Source organism: Macaca fascicularis, chromosome 1, assembly GCF_037993035.2.
Source record: "Macaca fascicularis isolate 582-1 chromosome 1, T2T-MFA8v1.1".
Classification (NCBI taxonomy): domain Eukaryota; kingdom Metazoa; phylum Chordata; class Mammalia; order Primates; family Cercopithecidae; genus Macaca; species Macaca fascicularis.
This window is the reverse complement of record NC_088375.1, coordinates 132078368-132099058: the sequence shown is the minus strand read 5'-3', so window position 1 is coordinate 132099058 and position 20691 is coordinate 132078368. Positions and strand designations below refer to the sequence as shown.

Below are 20691 nucleotides of genomic sequence, written 5' to 3'. Positions count from 1 at the left end.
AATTAGATTTGTCAAGGAAAAAAGATTGCCTTTCACATTCTGAATGTGTCTTAAACATTAAATTTTTAGTATTCATTGGCCTGTGAAAATCCAAATGCAAGTTTTTCCCGAATCAGGCTAAAACCCTGAAATCAATAAAAACCCTTCAGGGTTGTGTTAGATAAGAAAATATGTAAATGTTTTAAAAACTCTAAGTGGATATTCACATAGTGTTGTTGTTTTTTTTTAATTATAGCTAAACTCAGAAGAGTAACTGCTTTAACATTTATATGTGACATATACAAAAGAGAAACGTATCTGTGCATAGTGATATTTTATCATGAAATAGTTTCACTTACTCTAGCAGAAACTAAGTAAGCATTGTCCTGGGCATTTATACTGATACTCTGCCTCAGAAGCATGATAATGGTTGAAAAATAATGTAATATAATGAAGAAAATATATAAATCTTCTGATAAAACTAAACAAACTCCAGAAATCACATATAGCATAACACTCATTTTAGGTCTTTCCCTGTTGTGAATGACATATAAAAACAATGTATCTTTTTCCAAAATTTATTCCAGATAGCATAAGTCATTTATCTTTCAGTAAATAAATAAATCTTTCAGAAAGCTCTTAGAATAAACAACTATTATCTTTCTCCACAAAAGTTTTCAGGAATAGTAAAATTAATTTGATGAAGGTAGTAGAATAGCAGAGTTCTGTTAATGTAGACATGTATGTGGATATGGATGGTTTTAATTCTTACTACATTTTTAAAGCAGATAATAAGGGCCAAAAAAATCTGTTTGATATCAGTGCCTTTGTCTATACTTATGGAATCACTGAATGACTGGAAAATCTCTACCACAATTTGGTACTCTTGTCACTTTTGTACATTAATGTTATCCATGCCTTAATACTATCCAGGCCACTATACCTTTTGTATTGTATCCAGAATCAGAGAGGCAGCTGCAATATCGGTGTGTGTATATATGTGTGTGTGTGTGTGTGTGTATGTGTGTGTGTTTCATGCCCACAGGGAAGATAAGAATAAAATTTAAAAATATAGGGTGTGTCAGCCAGTGGTTGTAACAATTTATTTATTGATTTATTTATTTATTTATATTCAGGCTCTATGATTTTTAATCAACTATGTTCTTAATGTCCACTTTGGAGAGCATAGTAGGTGCTCGATAAGATTAATTGAATGAATAGATTAAGTTTACTCGGGTAGGCCCCAAGCTTTGATTATAATTACTTGAGCAAACTTGTACAAGTTACAAATCATACCTAATTTTCCTCATCTGTAAAAAATCTGTATTAAAAGAAATCATAAAACCTAAATTGGCTGGGCATGATGGTGCACACCTGTAGTCCCAGCTATTTGGGAGGCTGAGGTAGGATTGCTCGATCCCAGGAGCTTAAGTCTGTTGTGTGCCATGATCACACCTGTGAATAGTCACTGCACTTTAGTCTGAGCAACACAGAAAGACTCTGTCTCTAAATAAATAAATAAATGACTCAGCTATAGCTAGCTTATAAGTCCTCAGTCTATGTTAACTATTATCATATTTAATACTATTACTAAAAAGATTATTGAGGAACACGAAGTTTGTCAGCCCTTATTATCTTTCATCTCTGGAGCATTAGCTGAGAATAATTAATGATTCAGGTTTGTTCCCTAAAGTTGTTTTTCCTCTTCTTGGTAGATTTACAAGTGGTTTACATTCAAGTCATACTCCAGCTTCATTTTTCTTCTAGTAAAATTTAAAATCCTCTTGTTCTGATGAAATATTTCATGTTAAAGTGATGTCTTATATGTCAACTAAATAATTATCTAACTAAATGTTAAAATGTTAGAGTTGATTTGTTCATATTTTCTTGGGTTTGTATCTCTATAACTGAAGTTAATTTAATTTCAAGTTCCATTAGAGGATGTTTTAAGTTTGCAAAAACCCAAAATTACAAGGTTCTGTAAAAGTCAGTGTTTTAAACAGGAACACAGTCTGTGATTAACTTGTATTTTACTTTCTTTATGTTTCTGTTATTTGTCAATACTTTACTTAATTTCTAACAATAATTGTAAAATTAATTGTAATGGTCGTAATAGTAATAAAAATAGTAAGAACCACGCTAGCAATATGTTATTTTGAGATACCTGGTCCTTCAAAATCTAGAAATGTTTCTGTTTAATTTCCTCATCCTAGAGCCTGAATAACTCAAATATGTCGTCAAGATTATTCTTATTTCCTGGTACCATATTTCCTATGGCCCCCTTTAATTCTGTACTCATATGTGTGTTTTGGTTCACCTATAGCTTGAGATGTGAAACTCAGCTCTTTATTGGCTTCCACCAAAACACATAGACACAGAAAGCAATGAAGCAAAAAACTAACAACAACACAAAACTCTCCTAAAGAATAAATGTTTTTAACAGGTGAAATAATAACTCTCATAAAATTACAAACCAAATACTTTTCAAATATTTTATTTAATTTAGTAATTAATGAGAGAACCAGAAGTATATTACAACAGGTTCAAAAGTAAATTCAAAGAACCACATATAGATAGAAAATGAAGAAATGTTGAAACCAATTTACACATAGGTGTAAAATGGGAGTATCCACAGGCAAAAATCATTTGTATTTCATGGAACATAATGAATCTGCACTTCTGTGAACAAGAATTCTTTGCACTAATATCAAGTTTCTACATTTTACAAGTTTTAAAAATACCTCAAAGACAATGAAAGGCTTAGATGACTAGGAATGATATGTTGGTTAAGACACCATAATCTTTTTAGATAGTTTCAGTCTTTTATAATTTGCCCTTAAAGTAGCTTCCTTCCCTCTTTTGATCATAAATCTCAAATATAACTCTTGAGCCCCCAAATTTTCAATATTAGGGACACAACATTCATTTTAGTCCATAAGTTTTCACAAGGAATATATTATTGAACTTTTAAAAGCATATTTGATATCCCCAGGCTAGAAAACCAAGTTGAAGAACTACTCTGTAACATTTCATCTGCAATACATATAAATTTACATGTGTTCTTCTCTTCTTGAAGCCCACCCCCACAAATCTGTCACAGTTCCAGAACTTCCAGGAGTTCCTTTCTTGACTACCCATAGCCTGGGACTCAATACACCTGCAGTAGATTCATTTCATGGCAGAATTTTGTAGACTTTAGATCCATAATTTGAGTAGATATATCATTAAAAGTATCTTGGTCATATCTGGGTCAATGTAAATTATCCTCAAATATGAAATTCCAGCTAAAACCTTGGTTGCCCAAACATTTGGCCAATAATATCCTGGCAAGTATAAGAACAGATGCTCAAAAAGTCTTAAAAATCTTTGAAATAAATATATTGCTATTTAGGGAAAGTAAAGAGATTTAGAGTCAGAACCAGCAGTGGTCAGCGAGAATGGACCATATCTAAAAATATTTCATTTCATTTTACAAACACAGAATTTAGTAACTTGTGAGTTGACAGATTGAGAAAAAGAATTTCTTTGTGTAACCAGAAAACAAAATTAACATGAATCACGTTTATTTCAAACACAATAAAATTTTCCTCATTCGTTCTTTCAGTCCTTTGTATTTTAATTCTTGTTCTGCTGGATTTGGGGCAAATAGTCTTATGAAGTCATCTGCTTTTCAGCTAACAACCCTGGAAATTGAGACTCAGTCTATAGCCTGAAAGTTTTCTACACACTATCAGCTCTGAAGCACAATTTTTATAAGGGGAAAATATTGATACAGTGTATAGTTTATTTGAAGCTATGTACTTTATCTACCATGACTATCACGTAAAGAGATACAGTAAGTCTTGAGTACCACTTAGGTATCTGAATTTTTATAAAACTCCGTGGAGTATCATGTGCATCATCAATTAGAACCTAGTTGTCTACAAACAACTAGATTTCATTTTTAAAATTAAAGTTTTGAACAATTAACTATTTAAATAATTAATATGGTTTGGCTCTGTGTCTCCACCCAAATCTCGTAGCTCCCGTAATTCCCAAGTGTTGTGGGAGGGGCCCTGGTGGGAGATAACTGAATCATGGGGGCAGGTCTTGTGCTATTCTGGTGATAGTGAATAAATCTCACGAGATCTGATGGTTTTAAAACAGAATTTCTCTGCACAGTCTTGCTCTCTTTGCCTGCTGTCGTCCATATAAATGTGACTTATTCCTCCTTGCCTTCTACCATGATGTGAAGCCTCTCCAGTCATGTGAAACTGTAAGTTTGTTACACTTCCCTTTCATTTGTAAATTGTCAAATCTCAGGTATGTCTTTATCCACAGCATGAAAACAAACTAATACAATAATAAATTACGATTAGTAAGTCTTTTGCTTTGTCTAACAGCAAATGATCACTGAAACTCTGAAAAATATAGAAAAACTCAACAAAAATGTTTTATAAAAATTTTGATCACTGCTTCCCTCAGGTTAAAGCACATTATCATGGGTGTGTGGGCTGGAAGGGGGAGTGAATTAAGATTTCTTATAAAATGTGCTTCTTTGGAATAGTACATCATTTTCTTTTCTTTTCTTTCTTTTTTTTTTTTTTTTTTTGGAGGGGAAAGAACAAATACTTGTGATTTTCCACGGTTCTATGGAGAAAAATTTAAGCTTCATCTGTAAATGATACTGTGAATTTTCAAAAATATTTTCCCCTACATTTCAAATTCAATTTAGAGAGGCAAAATTAAAGTCATTTGAAAAAATGTAAACATTTGATCAAAATAAGATTATGAGTACATAAGAAGCAATAATTGATTACCCTTAAAAAAGTTTTTTTTTTTTTTAAAGTAAACAGAGAGATTAAAACAGTTATAAAGAAACTTATTTCTTTTATTAAGGAGGATCACATTTTTTATTCTTAAATAATCAAGCATATAATAAAATCAATATAATAAATCTTATTCTAGTAAAACACAAAATCTGTTTTCTAGACAGATTATACAGGTTAAAAAATTTTCTTTAAAATTCTAGCTAAAGACATTAATCGGTAAACCAAGGAAAGAAGCCCATATAATTTTATCAAACTTTGCTAAGATTTTAACATATTGCATATCTTTCTTTCCGACTCTTATAAACTAAGGCAGACAGATTCACTTTCCATATTTTGTCCTTCATTATATTCTTTTATAGTCTAGAACAAACTGCCACTTTTTTAGATTACAGGAGGTCTTTGTGGTCAAAACTAATTTTATACTCACACTTATGCTAGCTGTGGAAGAAATCTGAATTGCCCTCAGTTACTGGAGGCATATCCATATGGGTCTGTAGCAACTTTAGTTCTTGCCTCTTTGGAAGAAAGAATTTGAGGAAAATAAAACCGGAAAAGGGACCAAGGCAAGTTTCAGAGCAGGAGCAGAAGTTTATTTAAAAAGGCTTTATAACAGGAAAGAAAGGAAAGAACCCTTGGAAGATATTCAAGTGGGTGACTGAAGGTCAAAGAGAGAAAAATAAGGGCCTTTAACCTTGATCCTGGGGCTTTGATAGCTCACCTCTTTCCCATGATTCTTCCCTGAGGGTGGGTTTTCTGCATGTGCAGTGCTCTCCTCACCCTTTGGAAATGAGCATGTACAGTGTGTTTAGGGATTTACATGGGTGTGTATCGGAGGCTTTCTTCCTTTTTCCAGTGGAATGTACCCAGAAGGTCATACTTCACCAATTTCATCTCTTAACATGCATGCCCAGGAAGTTGCTTCTCCTTGGGACCTGCTTTATTTATTTATTTATTTATTTATTGGTATGTTTTTCTTTTTCTTTTATTTTTTTTAATTATACTTTAAGTTCTAGGGTACATGTGCATAACATGCAGGTTTCTTACATATGTATACTTGTGCCATGTTGGTGTGCTGCACCCATCAACTCCTCAGCACCCATCAACTCGTCATTTATATCAGGTATAACTCCCAATGCAATCCCTCCCCCCTCCCCCCTCCCCATAATAGGCCCTGGTATGTGATGTTCCCCTTCCTGAGTCCAAGTGATCTCATTGTTCAGTTCCCACCTATGAGTGAGAACATGCGGTGTTTGGTTTTCTGTTCTTGTGATAGTTTGCAGAGGATGATGGTTTCCAGCTGCATTCATGTCCCTACAAAGGACACAAACTCATCCTTTTTTATGGCTGCATAGTATTCCATGGTGTATGTGTGCCACATTTTCTTAATCCAGTCTGTCACTGATGGACATTTGGGTTGATTCCAAGTCTTTGCTATTGTGAATAGTGCCACAATGAACATACGTGTGCATATGTCTTTATAGCAGCATGATTTATAATCATTTGGGTATATACCCAGTAATGGGATGGCTGGGTCATATGGTACATCTAGTTCTAGATCCTTGAAGAATCGCCATACTGTTTTCCATAGGGTTGAACTACTTTACAATCCCACCAACAGTGTAAAAGTGTTCCTATTTCTCCACATCCTCTCCAGCACCTGTTGTTTCCTGACTTTTTAATGACTGCCATTCTAACTGGTGTGAGATGGTATCTCATTGTGGTTTTGATTTGCATTTCTGTGATGGCCGGTGATGACGAGCATTTTTTCATGTGTCTGTTGGCTGTGTGAATGTCTTCTTTTGAGAAATGTCTGTTCATATCCTTTGCCCACTTTTTGATGGGGTTGTTTGTTTTTTTCTTGTAAATTTGTTTGAGTTCTTTGTAGGTTCTGGATATTAGCCCTTTGTCAGATGAGTAGATTATAAAAATTTTCTCCCATTCTGTAGGTTGCCTGTTCACTCTGATGGTAGTTTCCTTTGCTGTGAAGAAGCTCTTTAGTTTAATTAGATCCCATTTGTCAATTTTGGCTTTTGTTGCCATTGCTTTTGGTGTTTTAGACATGAAGTCCTTGCCCATGCCTATGATTTTAATGTGCAAAAATCACAAGCATTCTTATACACCAGTAACAGACAAACAGAGAGCCAAATCATGAATGAACTTCCATTCACAGTTGCTTCAAAGAGAATAAAATGCCTAGGAAACCAACTTACAAGGGATGTAAAGGACCTCTTCAAGGAGAACTACAAACCACTGCTCAGTGAAATAAAAGAAGACACAAACAAATGGAAGAACATACCATGCTCATGGATAGGAAGAATCAATATCATGAAAATGGCCATACTGCCCAAGGTAATTTACAGATTCAATGCCATCCCCATCGAGCTACCAATGAGTTTCTTCACAGAATTGGAAAAAACTGCTTTAAAGTTCATATGGGACCAAAAAAGAGCCCACATTGCCAAGACAATCCTAAGTCAAAAGAACAAAGCTGGAGGCATCACGCTACCTATACTCTAAGGCTATAGTAACCAAAACAGCATGGTACTGGTACCAAAACAGAGGTATAGACCAATGGAACAGAACAGAGTCCTCAGAAATAATACCACACATCTACAGCCATCTGATCTTTGACAAACCTGAGAAAAACAAGAAATGGGGAAAGGATTTCCTATTTAATAAATGGTGCTGGAAAAATTGGCTAACCATAAGTAGAAAGCTGAAACTGGATCCTTTCCTTACTCCTTATACGAAAATTAATTCAAGATTGATTAGAGACTTAAATGTTAGACCTAAAACCATAAAAACCCTAGAAGAAAACCTAGATAATACCATTCGGGACCTGCTTTAATTAAAACTTTAAGGATAACAGGTGTAGACCATCAGGAGCTGTCCTCTCCCAGGTGCTGACTGCTAATTTCTCACTTTTAGAAAGGCAATGTGGTAACTGCCAAACCATCACCCAACATTTCTCATGTGTGAGGAGAGAACCCTCTCCTGCTCCACTCATGCCTATCTACCCATAACATTGAAGTGTTATTTCTACTATCATGTGATGTGTTCATTACTGTTACCTTAAAATGAGCCAATAAATGTTTTAAGATGTTTTATTTCTATTTTCAACATAATAAATATAAACACTTACATCCCACACATTTTAAAGCACCTAAAATACTCGACAAATTTTAAGAGTGTAAAAGGGTCAAGCTACAATAAATTTACAAATAGATACAAAATGGACTTATCTGTAGGACAATAGTTCATTCAGTTTTACTGATAAAATCATTCATATTTCTATGGGAAAGAATCATTTGCAATGTTATCAGTGCCTACACTTACAGAGCTGTGAAATGTCTCAAAAATAATGAAAGACCGAGATAGACTGTAAGAGTGACTTAGAGAAAACTGTCATGATGTTTTTGGTCAGTTTAAAGTCTTTCACAATTTTAATTTTCCTACACCTTTAATGTATCATTGGGCAGAGTACCTATTTCTAATGAAATAGTTATGGATAATGATAACATTTCCTATTATAAACAAATAAGATAAAAATAAATGGGATATATAATTATTAAACCTAAAATAATCTCCTAAAATTTCCTGTTTTTGAAGGCTCACTTCAACCTCTGGACTTTTCCCCATGGCGTGCTAAGGCTAAAATCTCTCTGACTCTTCACTTCTACTTCTTGTTTTCCACTCTCATAATGTTATGAAAATTGAAAACAATAGATATTTAGGAGAGTAGGCATTTTAAAATATTAGAGAGAAAACATTTACTTAACTTGTCGAGTAACGTTTTTGTTAACTAAAATTTAGAAATAACAGTTATGAGGGGATATCACCTAGTTTGAAAATCACTTTGGTTAAAAGACATAAGGTCTATATAAACTGTGTACATTTTATTCATACATATATCTAGTAAAACATTTAATAATTGAGTCCAAATAGCATTAACTGATAAATAGCAAACTTTTCAATTAGAAAAAGATTCATCTATACATTATTAGCAATGTCTATAAAGTAGGAATAAAAGAGATTGAAGATATTAAGGTTACATAAAAATAAGAAATATAAAATTTAATGTATTTCTTTATGACTGTTTAAAAATGGAACTTAGCTGTTTCCATGGAAATTTTGTAAAGAAATAATAAACATAATAAAATTTCAATAATTTGATCTAGTAGCTATGGTACATTTTCTTTAAAATACAAACCTGCTGCTATTCCAATCAAATTTTGGGCACAAAGTCACATCACAATGTCACTGCTGAATTTAGAGACCCTCTAAGGCTAACATGTCAGAAGAACTAAAAAGGCAGTGTGTAGATGGTATGATTTAATGCCCTTTGCCAGTGGGAATTCCTGGAGCTCAAAGTAATGATATCTTCCACATTAATGTGCAGTGAAGTGAAGGCTGCATTAATCTTCATAGAAGGTTCAATTCTTTTGTGAGGATAAGAAGATAATGTCAACTACATTAATACAAGAAAATAATTACAATTAGATATCATTAGAATATTATATTTTACATAGGTTTAATATTGTATGTTTTCCATTTTCACCATTTTACACTGTTGTTAGCTAAAAATATTGATTGGACATCAGTTTCACATTTAATTTTTTAGTGAAATTATCCTTTTTTGCAACCCACTACATAAATATATGTTTATAAGTATACTGTTATATTTTATTGGCAATTGTTTTTTAAAGTAATTTATTGGCTACTTTAGCTGGTTTAATCGATTTGATGTTACGTGAGTAGAAAGGTAAGAATTAATACTTTACATTTTAAAATTGTTTTTATGCATTCTAAATTATAATTTAAATTTTAATGTAAATGATTCATGGTTATAAGTAATGGCTTCTTCCTGGTTGGAATTATCTCTGCTTCTTGGAGAAGGATATCAAGTCAAAGCTTACCATTTTAAAATGCATAATAAAAAAGAAACAGACGCAAAAATACATACTCCACGGTATCCTTCTGCTAAGACCTTAAAACTAATCTGTGTTCCCAGGTTTAAATCCTAGAGACAAAGAAAAAAATTTGGCTCTGTGGTCAGTGAATTTGTAAGAGTTGTCTACACTTAACCTCCTTATCTTTAGAGAAGCTAATAATTGGAAATTTTCCTTATGAAAGAAGGTTTGTAAGTAATTCATTTCTACTTAACAAGTTCTAGAATAACCCTTTCTCAAAACTGTATTAGTTCATTGGAATGGGATTCTTTTCTATCTCAAAATCAAATATGTGAAATTTTGACTAGAAGCAAAATATTTAAAACAAATATTTAGTTACTGTCCTGAGAAAATCTTAGAAAATATTTTTATCTTCTAAACCTATTATTTTTAGGTTGAGACAAATTAGAATCAGTAAAACGATTTTTATACTTTATAAAGTAAAATAGACTTATTAAGTGCATGTTTAGAACATATAAACTTACAAAATATCCTAAATAATATTAAAAGGCAAAAATGTTAACTAATACCAATGACACTATGAAGAAACTGCATCAACAAATGTGCAAAATAACCAGCTAGTTGACAGGATCAAATTCACACATAACAATATTAAACTTCAATATAAACGGCCTGAATGCCCCAATTAAAAGACACAGACAGGCAAATTGGATAAAGAGTCTGCTTCTGATAAAACAGACTTTAAACCAGCAAAGATCAAAAAAAGACAAAAAGAAAGACATTACATAATGGTAAAAGAATCAATGCAACAAGAGCTAACTACCCTAAATATATATGCACCCAATACAGGAGCACCCAGTTTCATAAAACAAGCTCTTAGAGACCTACGAAGAGACTTAGACTATCACAAAATAGTAGTGGGAAACTTTAGCACCCCACTGTCAATATTAGAAGATCAACGAGACAGAAATTTAACAAGGGTATTCAGGACTTGAACTCAGCTCTGGACCAAGACGACTTAATAGACATCTACAGAACTCTCCACCCCAAATCAATAGAATATACATTCTTCTCAGCACCACATAGCACTTATTCTAAAATTGACCACATAGTTGGAAGGAAAACATACCTCAGCAAATGCAAAAGAAAGGAAATCATAGCAAAAAGTCTCTCAGACCACAGTGCAATCAAATTAGAACTCAGGATAAGGAAACTCACTCAACGCCACTGAACTCCAGCCTGGCAATAGAGCAAGACACCATCTAAAAAAATAAAATAAAATAAAAAAAGAAAGAAACTCATTCAAATGCCACAACTACATGGAGACTGAACAACCTGCTCCTGAATAACTACTGGGTAAATACGAAATTAAAGCAGAAATAAAGACTTTTTTGAAACCAATGAGAGCAAAGAGACAACGTACCAAAATCTCTGGGACACAGCTAAAGCAGTGTTTAGAAGCAAATGTAGCACTAAATGCCCACATCAGAAAGCATCTAAAATCAACACTCTAACATCACAATTAAAAGAACTAGAGAAGCAAGAGCAAACAAATTCAAACGCTAGCCGAAAACAAGAAATAACTAAGATCAGAACAGAATTGAAGGAGACAGAGACATAAAAAAATCCTTCAAAAAAAAAAAATCAATGAATCCAGGAGCTGTTTTTTTTTAAAGATTAACAAAATAGATAATCTGCTAGCCAGATTAATAAAGAAGAAAAGAGAGAAGAATCAAATAGACACAATAAAAATGATAAAGGGGATATCACCACTGATCTCACAGAAATACAAGCTACCATCAGACAATATTATAAACACCTCTATGCAAGTAAATTAGAGAATCTAGAAGAAATGGGTAAGTTAATGGACATATGCACCCTTCCAAGACTAAACCAGGAAGAAATCGAATCCCTGAATAGACCAATAATAAGTTCAGAAATTGAGGTAGTAATTAATCGTCTACCAACCAAAAAAACCCAAGACCAGACAGACTCATATCTGAATTTTACCAGTGGTACAAAGAGGAGCTGGTACCATTCCTTCTGAAACTATGCCAAACAATAGAAAAAGAGAGAATTCTCCTCAACTTATTTTATAAGGCCAGCATCATCCTGATAACAAAACCTGGTGGAGACCTTAAAAAAAAAAAAAAAAATTCAGGCCAATATCCCAGATGAACATTCATGCAAAAATCCTCAATAAAATGCTGGCAAACCCAATCCAGCAGCATATCAAAAAGTTTATCCACCAAGATCAAGTCTGCTTCATCCCTGGGATTCAAGTCTGGTTCAACATGAGCAAATCAATAAATGTAACCCATCACATAAACAGAAACTGACAAAAACCACATGATTATCTCAATAGATGCAGAAAAGGCCTTCAATAATATTCAACACCCCTTCATGCTAAAAACACTAAATAAACAAGGTATTGATGGAACATAACTCAAAATAATAAGAGCTACTTATGACAAAACCATAGCCATTATCATACTGAATCAGCAAAAGCTGGAAGCATTCCCCTTGAAAACCGGCACAAGACAAGGATGTCCTCTCTCACAACTCCTATTCAACATAGTACTGGAAGTTCTGGCCAGGGCAATCAGGCAAGAGAAAGAAATACAGTGTATTCCAATTGGAAGAGAGAAAGTCAAATTGTCTCTATTTGCAGTTGACATGATTGTATATTTAGAAAACCCCATTGTCTCAGCCCAAAAACTCCTTAAGCTGATAAGCAACTTCAGCAAAGTCTCAGGATACAAAGTCAATGTGCAACAATCACAAACATTCCTACACACTAGCAGTAGACAGAGAACCAAATCATGAGTGAAATCCCATTCATAACTGCTACAAAGATAATAAAATACCTAGGAATAAAACCTACAAGGAATGTGAAGGACCTCTTCAAGGAGAACTACAAACCACTGCTCAAGGAAATAAAAGAGGACACAAACAAATGGGAAAACATTCCATACTAATGAATAAGAAGAATCAATATTGTGAAAATGGCCATAACACCCAAAGTAATTTATAGATTCAATGCTATTTCCATCAAGCTACCATTAAATTTCTTCAGAGAATTAGAAAAACTGCTTTAAATTTCATATGGAACCCAAAAAGGCCTGTATAGCCAAGACAATCCTAAGCAAAAGGAACAAAGCTGGAGGAATCATGCTACTTGACTTCAAACTGTATTACAAGGCTACAGTAACCAAAATAGCATGGTACTGGGCCCAAAACAGATATATAGAGCAATGGAACAGAACAGAGGCCTCAGAAGTGACACCACACGTGTACAACCACCTGATCTTCGACAATCCTGATAAAAATAAGCAATGAGGAAATGATTCCCTATTTAATAAATGGTGCTGGGAAAACTGACTAGCCATATGCAGAAAACTGAAACCGGACCCCTTCATTACACTTTATACAAAAATTAACTCAAGATGGATTAAAAACTTCAATGTAAAACCCAAAACCATAAAAACACTAGAATAAAACCAAGGCAATACCATTCAGGACATAGTCATAGGCAAAGACTTCATGACTAAGACACCAAAAACAGTTACCACCAAAACCAAAATTGGCAAATGGGATCTAATTAAAGAGCTTCTGCACAGCAAAAGAAACTATCATCAGATCTAATTAAAGAGCTTCTGCACAGCAAAAGAAACTATCATCAGTCTGAAGAGGCAACCTAAAGAATGGGAGAAAATTTTTGCCATCTATCCATCTGACAAAGGTCTAATATCCAGGATCTACAAGGAACTTAAACAAATTTGCAAGAAAAGAAAAGAAAAGAAAAAACAAGACACAAACAAACAAAAAACCATCAAAAAGAGGTTGAAGGATATAAACAGATACTTCTCAAAAGAAGACATTTACATGCCCAACAAACATATGAAGAAAAGCTCACACTGGTCATTAGAGAAATACATATCAAAACCACATTGAGATACCATCTCATGCCAGTTAAAATGGCTATCATTAGAAAGTCAGAAAACTACAGATGCTGGAGAAGATGTGGAGAAATAGGAATGCTTTTACACTGTTGGTGGGAACGTAAATTAGTTCAACCATTGTGGAAGACAGTGTGGTGATTCCTTGAGGATCTAGAGCCAGAAATATCATTTGACCCAGTCATCCTATTACTGGGTATGTACCCAAAGGATTATAAATCATTCTACCACAAAGACACATGCACACATATGTTTATTGCAGCACTATTTACAATAGCAAAGATTGGGAACCAACCCAAATGCCCATTAATGATAGAATGGATAAAGAAAATGTGGCACATACGCACCATGGAATACTATGCAGTCATAAAAAAGAATGAGTTAATGTCCTTTGCAGGGACACGGATGAAGCTGGAAACCATCATTCTCAGCAAACTATTGCAAGGACAGAAAACCAAACACCACATGTTCTCACTCATAAGTGGGAGTTGAACAGTGGGAACACATGGATACAGGGAGGGGAACATCACACACTGGGGCCTGTCAGGGGGTGAGGGGCAAGGGAAGGGATAGCATTAGGACAAATACCTAATGCATGCTTGTGGGGCTTAAAACCTAGATGATTGATTGATGGGTGAAGCAAATCACCATGGCACATGTATACATATTTAACAAACCTGCCCATTCTGCACATGTATTTCAGAACTTAAAGTACAATTTTTACAAATGGCAACTTAGTAGTAGAAGAAAAATTACAGCAGTCCTTAAAAAGTTTTGTATAGAAAGTGTTTACTTATCAAGAATGGAATAAAGATTACAATAAAAATGTGCAATTATATAATTAAAAATAGATATGACACATGTATATACATTATTGAGATTATTCAATTTAACCAATTTTATTAGTTATCTACTGCTCCATAAAAAATTATCCCAAAACTTACTGACTTAAAGCAATAAACATTTATTGTCTCATATTTTCTGTGGATCAAGAATTTAGCTGAATGACCCAGGTTTTTTAATGAGGTTGTAGTAATGATCTTGTCTGCTCTCAAAATGCCTCACTTAATGTATTTTAGTTTCTTAGGGCTGTTATAACAAAATACTGCAAACTAAGTGGCATAGAACAACAAAAATTTATTCTCTCATAGTTCTACAGGCTGGAAGTCTAAAATCAAAGTGTCAGCAGGGTTGATTTCTTCTGAGGGCTGTGAGGGAAGGATGTGTTCCAGGCCTCTCTCTTTGTCTTGCAGACAGTGTCTTCTCTTTGTGTCTCCACACCTTGTCTTCCCTGTATATGGTCTGTCTCTGTATTTAAATGTCCCTCTCTTTATGAAAACATCAGTCATATTGAATTAGATTTCACCCTAATGACCTTATGTAGTTACATCTCCAGTGACTCTCTTTCCAAATAGGGTCACATTCTGAGGTACTGGAGGTTAGAACATCAACACATGAATTTTGGGGTGACACAATTCAACTCATAGCACTCTATAGCTTTAGGCGGGAGGTCTCAATTCCTAGCTGGTTGTTGGCAAGAGGCGTCTTCTTCACTGTGTGGGTCTCTCCATAGGACTGATTGAGTGTCCTCAGGAGATGGTAGCTGGCTTTTCTCAGAGCCAACGATCCATGAGTGAGAGCAAGGAGACTCATAACGGCCTCTATGCCTGGTCTAGGATACCTGATGCAGTCATTTCCACCATGTTTGACTCTTTTGAGTTATTCAGTTAGTGCATACATAAGAAAGGGAAAACCAGCCTCCACCTCTTAAAGAAGGTTATATCAATCAATTTGTAGGTATATTCGAAAACACTACATTTGCTCTCAAAGAAATGAGAATTAAAACAAAAATCATATGTCACATCATCTAAAAACTTAAAAAGTAGGAAAAATATTAATGCCTAATATTGGCTAAGTATTGATGAAAATTGAAAGTACCATCTTTGTAAAAAATAATTCATCATATCCCTTAGAAATACGCTTATTCTCTGACAAAGCAATTACAAGAGGGTAGGCTCAGTTTTTTTTTTTTTTTTTTTTTTGAGACGGAGTCTCACGCTGTTGCCCAGGCTGGAGTGCAGTGGCGCGATCTCGGCTCACTGCAAGCTCCGCCTCCCGGGTTCCCGCCATTCTCCTGCCTCAGCCTCCTGAGTAGCTGGGACTACAGGCGCCCGCCACCGCGCCCGGCTAATTTTTTGTATTTTTAGTAGAGAAGGGGTTTCACTGTGGTCTCGATCTCCTGACCTTGTGATCCGCCCGCCTCGGCCTCCCAAAGTGCTGGGATTACAGGCTTGAGCCACCGCGCCCGGCCGGGTAGGCTCAGTTATAAGGCAGAAAGTGAAATGACAATATTGTAGGCATTTTTACATGACGTTAGTCTCCTGAATCCATGAAAGAACATGTGAAGTAGAACAGTTCTTGTAATCAACACAGACTATTATGTGAGTAGAAAAACAATATTCAGTGTTCTTTGAGCAACTGAATTGCTTGCTGTGTGTTTTACAATGGATTGGACTTTTGCTCAAAATATCTTAAGATGGACATCACTGCCTGAATTAGTATGTGAGAGAATTTGAAAATCTAAGAAAGATAGCAAATCTTAAGTACTAGATATATGGGGAAGTTGATTGGAAATAAGCAACATATGAATTTCAGTTTTCTGAACCATCCAGAGAATTTTTTCAGCTATTCTACTAGGTTTTGCACACTGGTAGGTTAAGTGAATCATGTTGGTGATACAGAGCTAAGGACTGTCAAAGTACATACACCCATAAAATGAGAGCTGTCAGTTTCCGGAAATGTGTGGACTGGCTAAACTAAAAAGCCTGCTGCTAGAAAAAAAAAAAATCCACAACTGCTAAAATAAAATAGAAGCAACAGATTTTTAAATAATATCTCAAAAGAATTACAGATTTAAGAAATAAACAATAAAAACACATGACCTTGATTTGACCCAGATTGAGAGGAAGTTGTTAGCTTAGAAAAATCAGGGGTTTAACTTTCGACACACAAATATAACACAACTAATTAGATCTTGCATGAACTGGAAAGTAGAAAAAGGAGATTGTTCTAATAAAACAAGACTTCTAAACCTACACCTTATAAGAAAAAGATTGATTAAAAATGACCTCAATAAACAATTCATAATTATTAGTCTGTGCTAAGGATGTTTTTAAAAAAGATGAAATTTGAATATGCCCCCTTGAATATACTCTGAAGCACAAGGATCATCAAATTGAAAATTCAGCATTCCAGTGATTAACTCCCAGGAGCCTACAGAAGTCAATCTAACCTTTCTTGGACAAACAAGTGCTCTACTCAGACTACGCAGGATTATTTCAAATACAATTTCTGTTAAAGATAGCCTTGTAATCCACAATTACACATGAAAGAATAAATCTATGAGTGATAAATAAAAAAAAATGGGTGCACACTAAGAATGTGAAAAACTTGATTAAAGACACCATAACAGAAATGAAAACATAAAACCAAAGAAAGTATTTGAAAATTTCCAGCCATATTTTAAGAAAAACCAATTAGAAATTCAGGAAATACCAAGTGTAGTAATTACAATAACAACTCAATGTTTGGGTTAAATTTACAAAACCAAAAGGTGATGAAATATTTGAAGAATTATTAGACCATAATAAAAGAGAAAATGCTTAATGTTGACTTTTAGTATATTTCATCTTGAGTGCTCAAATGGTCATTACATTTGATACATATTGAAGGGACTAGTATTCTTTGCATAATCGAGTATTTCCATAGCAAAAATAATAGTTTTTGGTAAGTAATACACTTAAATTATCATTTTGGAAAGTAATTAAAGATAATTATGCTTAATAACAAAGTTATTGTTATTGATTCAGCCATATTAAAGTACTGCTATTGGGAACTGTAATGAAGGAGACAAAAGAAAATACAGAACAGTAATATTTTTGTAGAATAATTAGCCAAAAGAAGTGGTCCATAATAGAAAAAACAAAAATAAATTTAAATAGAATACTAATTCTAAAGGCAATTCTTACAAGGTTTGAAATTTGGGATGAATGAGGTACCTTTGAAGAACAAGCAATGAAATCATAGACGCTGGTATATCACAAATGAAAAAGTTGTGCTTCTTATATCTTACCCCAACCAAATTCAAAGGTAAAGGGACTTGAGATGGATTTTTGGAATAGTGTAACAATCACAAATGGGAATGTGAGGAGAAAGGGAAAATAATATGGGAACCAAATCCTTATCTATTTAAAATCAGAAAACAAGGACTGAATTGATACATCAAGAATCAGGGGCATTACACATATTTGTTTAGACTTATGCAAAAACTCACAGTGGAAACTACTAAGAGTTGACCCTGGAAATAGCATTGGGTGAGAGACTGGTGCATTTTATGTTAATCTTTTTTACCCTTTATATTTTACTAAATATATTTACACTTTTATATATTTTAATTTTTTAAGTTGTTCAATTAAAAAATTTAAATTCTTAATTTTAAAGTTAATAAATACAAGCAAAAATAAAAGAAAACATAGGAAACAATAAATGAAGTTGCCAAATTCTCACAAACAAAATAAAAATTGGAACATTTGTCAGTTATATTGATGGTAGATAGTTACCAAAATTGTTTCTATGGAATTATATTTAGTACACTGAGAGAATAGTTTTAAGGTGAAATTATAAATTTACTTAAGCTCACATACAGCATTTTTCATATAGATACTTTGTAGATTTTGAAAATAACTTTAAAGCCCAGTGAAAGTTTCAGAAAAATATATATACTTTCTGATGTAGCTTCTATCTTGGAAAAGTTAAATCAGAAAACACTTTATATTTTTATCTTTGTTTATCTGTGATTTGTTTCTCTTACAAAAGGGAATACTGTAAATGAATGACAGTCAAAATATACAAAATATTGGGGAAAGAACATTCCAAGTTCTTGTACATGAAGTACGTATGCATATAAGTAGAATTAAATCTTTCTTAAAGGAAAAATATTAGGCAACAGTAGCTTTAAGCAGCAGTAATTTATGCTTAGTAATTTATGAGTTCCTTACTAACTTCATTATTTGGTGAACAAAATCTTTACTTATTATACGACCCTTTATATTCACTCTTATGTAATAATTTAGAAGAGAGAGCACATCAATATATTGTAATATCAACCAGGAAAGGACTTATAATATAGATTGTTTTCTAAAATATATATTATAAATATCTTGATTCAATTTTGTAAGCATTTCTTGAGGCTGAAACTTCATCAGGATATTTCTCAGTCTCGGGTTTCGAATATCTAGGTAATATTCCCAAAATATTAATATTTTTAAGGTTTCTTAAGTTGACCTTCATGAAGTAACTAAGCTATTTGACATTTCTTCCATTAATAAAGAGATTTATTTTCAGAAAGCAGAAAAAAATTGTAATTTTCTCGCACTAAATTTGAGTTTAGAAAGCCTAGATTCTTGAAAACAAATAGGAGAATCATGACATAGACCATGTTTATATTTGAAGGATGAGGATGAGCTAATTTAAATCATTGTACCCTTCTCTTTTCCCTCATCCAAATATAGGTAAGAAAATAATTGTTTCAAATTTGGGACAAATGGGGTACCTTTGAAGAGCAAGCAATGAAAGCTTAGATGTTGGTATGCTACAAATGAAAAAAGCCCGGCTTCTTGTCTTCTACCCTGAACCAAATCCAAAGGTAGGCGACTTGAGATGGATTTTGAGGAATGAACTGTGATCTTTAATTTCATATACATATATTAGATCTATTACTATGAAGAGTTATTTCCTTATATAGCTCATCCCCCCAAGACTGATTGGCATAACTTAATTCCTTAATCTAACCATAGTTTCATCATATTTCAAAGTTTTCCTCCAAGGATACATGATATCCTACATTGATAGCCATAATCATCATTGGGAGGGATCTATGAACAGTTAAAAAGTCAGTGTTCAATGATCCTGATACTGCACTTGACTCCTTTTGTATAGAAAAGATTAAAAAAGCATTATGATGGAGATGTAGTAATTTAATAAATAATAAATACCCAGGTATTATAGGATCATTCAACTTTAAGTTACAAAATGAGAGTCTTGATCTTTCATTGGAGGTTCTTACAAATCTTTTCTTCTTCTGATAAGTTTATTGAGAAAAAAAATCTAAACATGTATTAAACTTCAAAGAATTTAAGAAACCGTTTGGCACAGAGGATCCTTCAGGAAAATAAATATTACTATTGGAAATGAAAATATGCATTATGACTTTTAGCTATTTAAATGACTAAAAAATATGTGCCTGTATTATGTTCAGCTTCCATGATAGGGAAACTGAGTCTGACAGGAGTTGTTCATAAACTTGAGATTAGAACTGGAAATGGTTTATTGTATTCTGCAGGTTATTTCTGAATATCTTCCATGTGCTAGGAACTAGGATGCAGCAGTGAATAACATACGGCTTCCTGTTCTTCCCTACGTCAGACCATACTCTCAAGAACTTGAAAGATTTCATCTTTTTGGTAACCCAGGAGAGCAAAACAGACAAGAGTAAGTAGTGTAATCTGAGGCAGTACCAAAGCACTGATTCAGAAAAGTCAAAAGTCAAGGCACTTACCCATTCTGCTCTATAGTTATGTCTGGTGTCTGGAGGTTCTAGCCTGTTATAAACTTCAGACCTGAAAGGTAAGAGTGTTGTACTACCCATCTTCTCTAACAATATCTAATGTAATCACATCCCCAGGATCCCAGTCTAGAATTTGTGTGCTTGAGAATAGTTATTCTAAAATTGTTCTTCTTGCGGCTTGTTACAGGCCTTTCCACTCTCTAACTTTTCTAAAAGGCTGCATTCAAAATTAAATTAATGTGACCGTTTTACTCTTCCTCCTTTAGTCTTGTGTAACCATCCTTGTATGCTGTCTGTTTCCTTCACCCAAGAAAAGGTAAGCTTCTTCTCCAAAAAAAAAAAAAAAAAAAAAAAAAAGCATGCAAACCATTAACCATTTGGGAATTTTTTAATCCTTTCAAAAACTC

General features: G+C 33.7%; 1 long non-coding RNA gene across 1 annotated transcript in view; it reads left to right on the top strand.

Annotated features, from left to right (window-relative positions):
• The first annotated feature begins 3929 nt into the window (after positions 1-3929).
• Positions 3930-20691, top strand: part of LOC135968684 (uncharacterized) — a 139062-nt gene continuing 122300 nt past the window's right edge. The window contains exons 1-3 of the long non-coding RNA XR_010583626.1: positions 3930-4234; positions 19230-19363; positions 20060-20208. This is a non-coding gene — a long non-coding RNA (uncharacterized lncRNA). The remainder of the gene's footprint in view (positions 4235-19229; positions 19364-20059; positions 20209-20691) is intronic.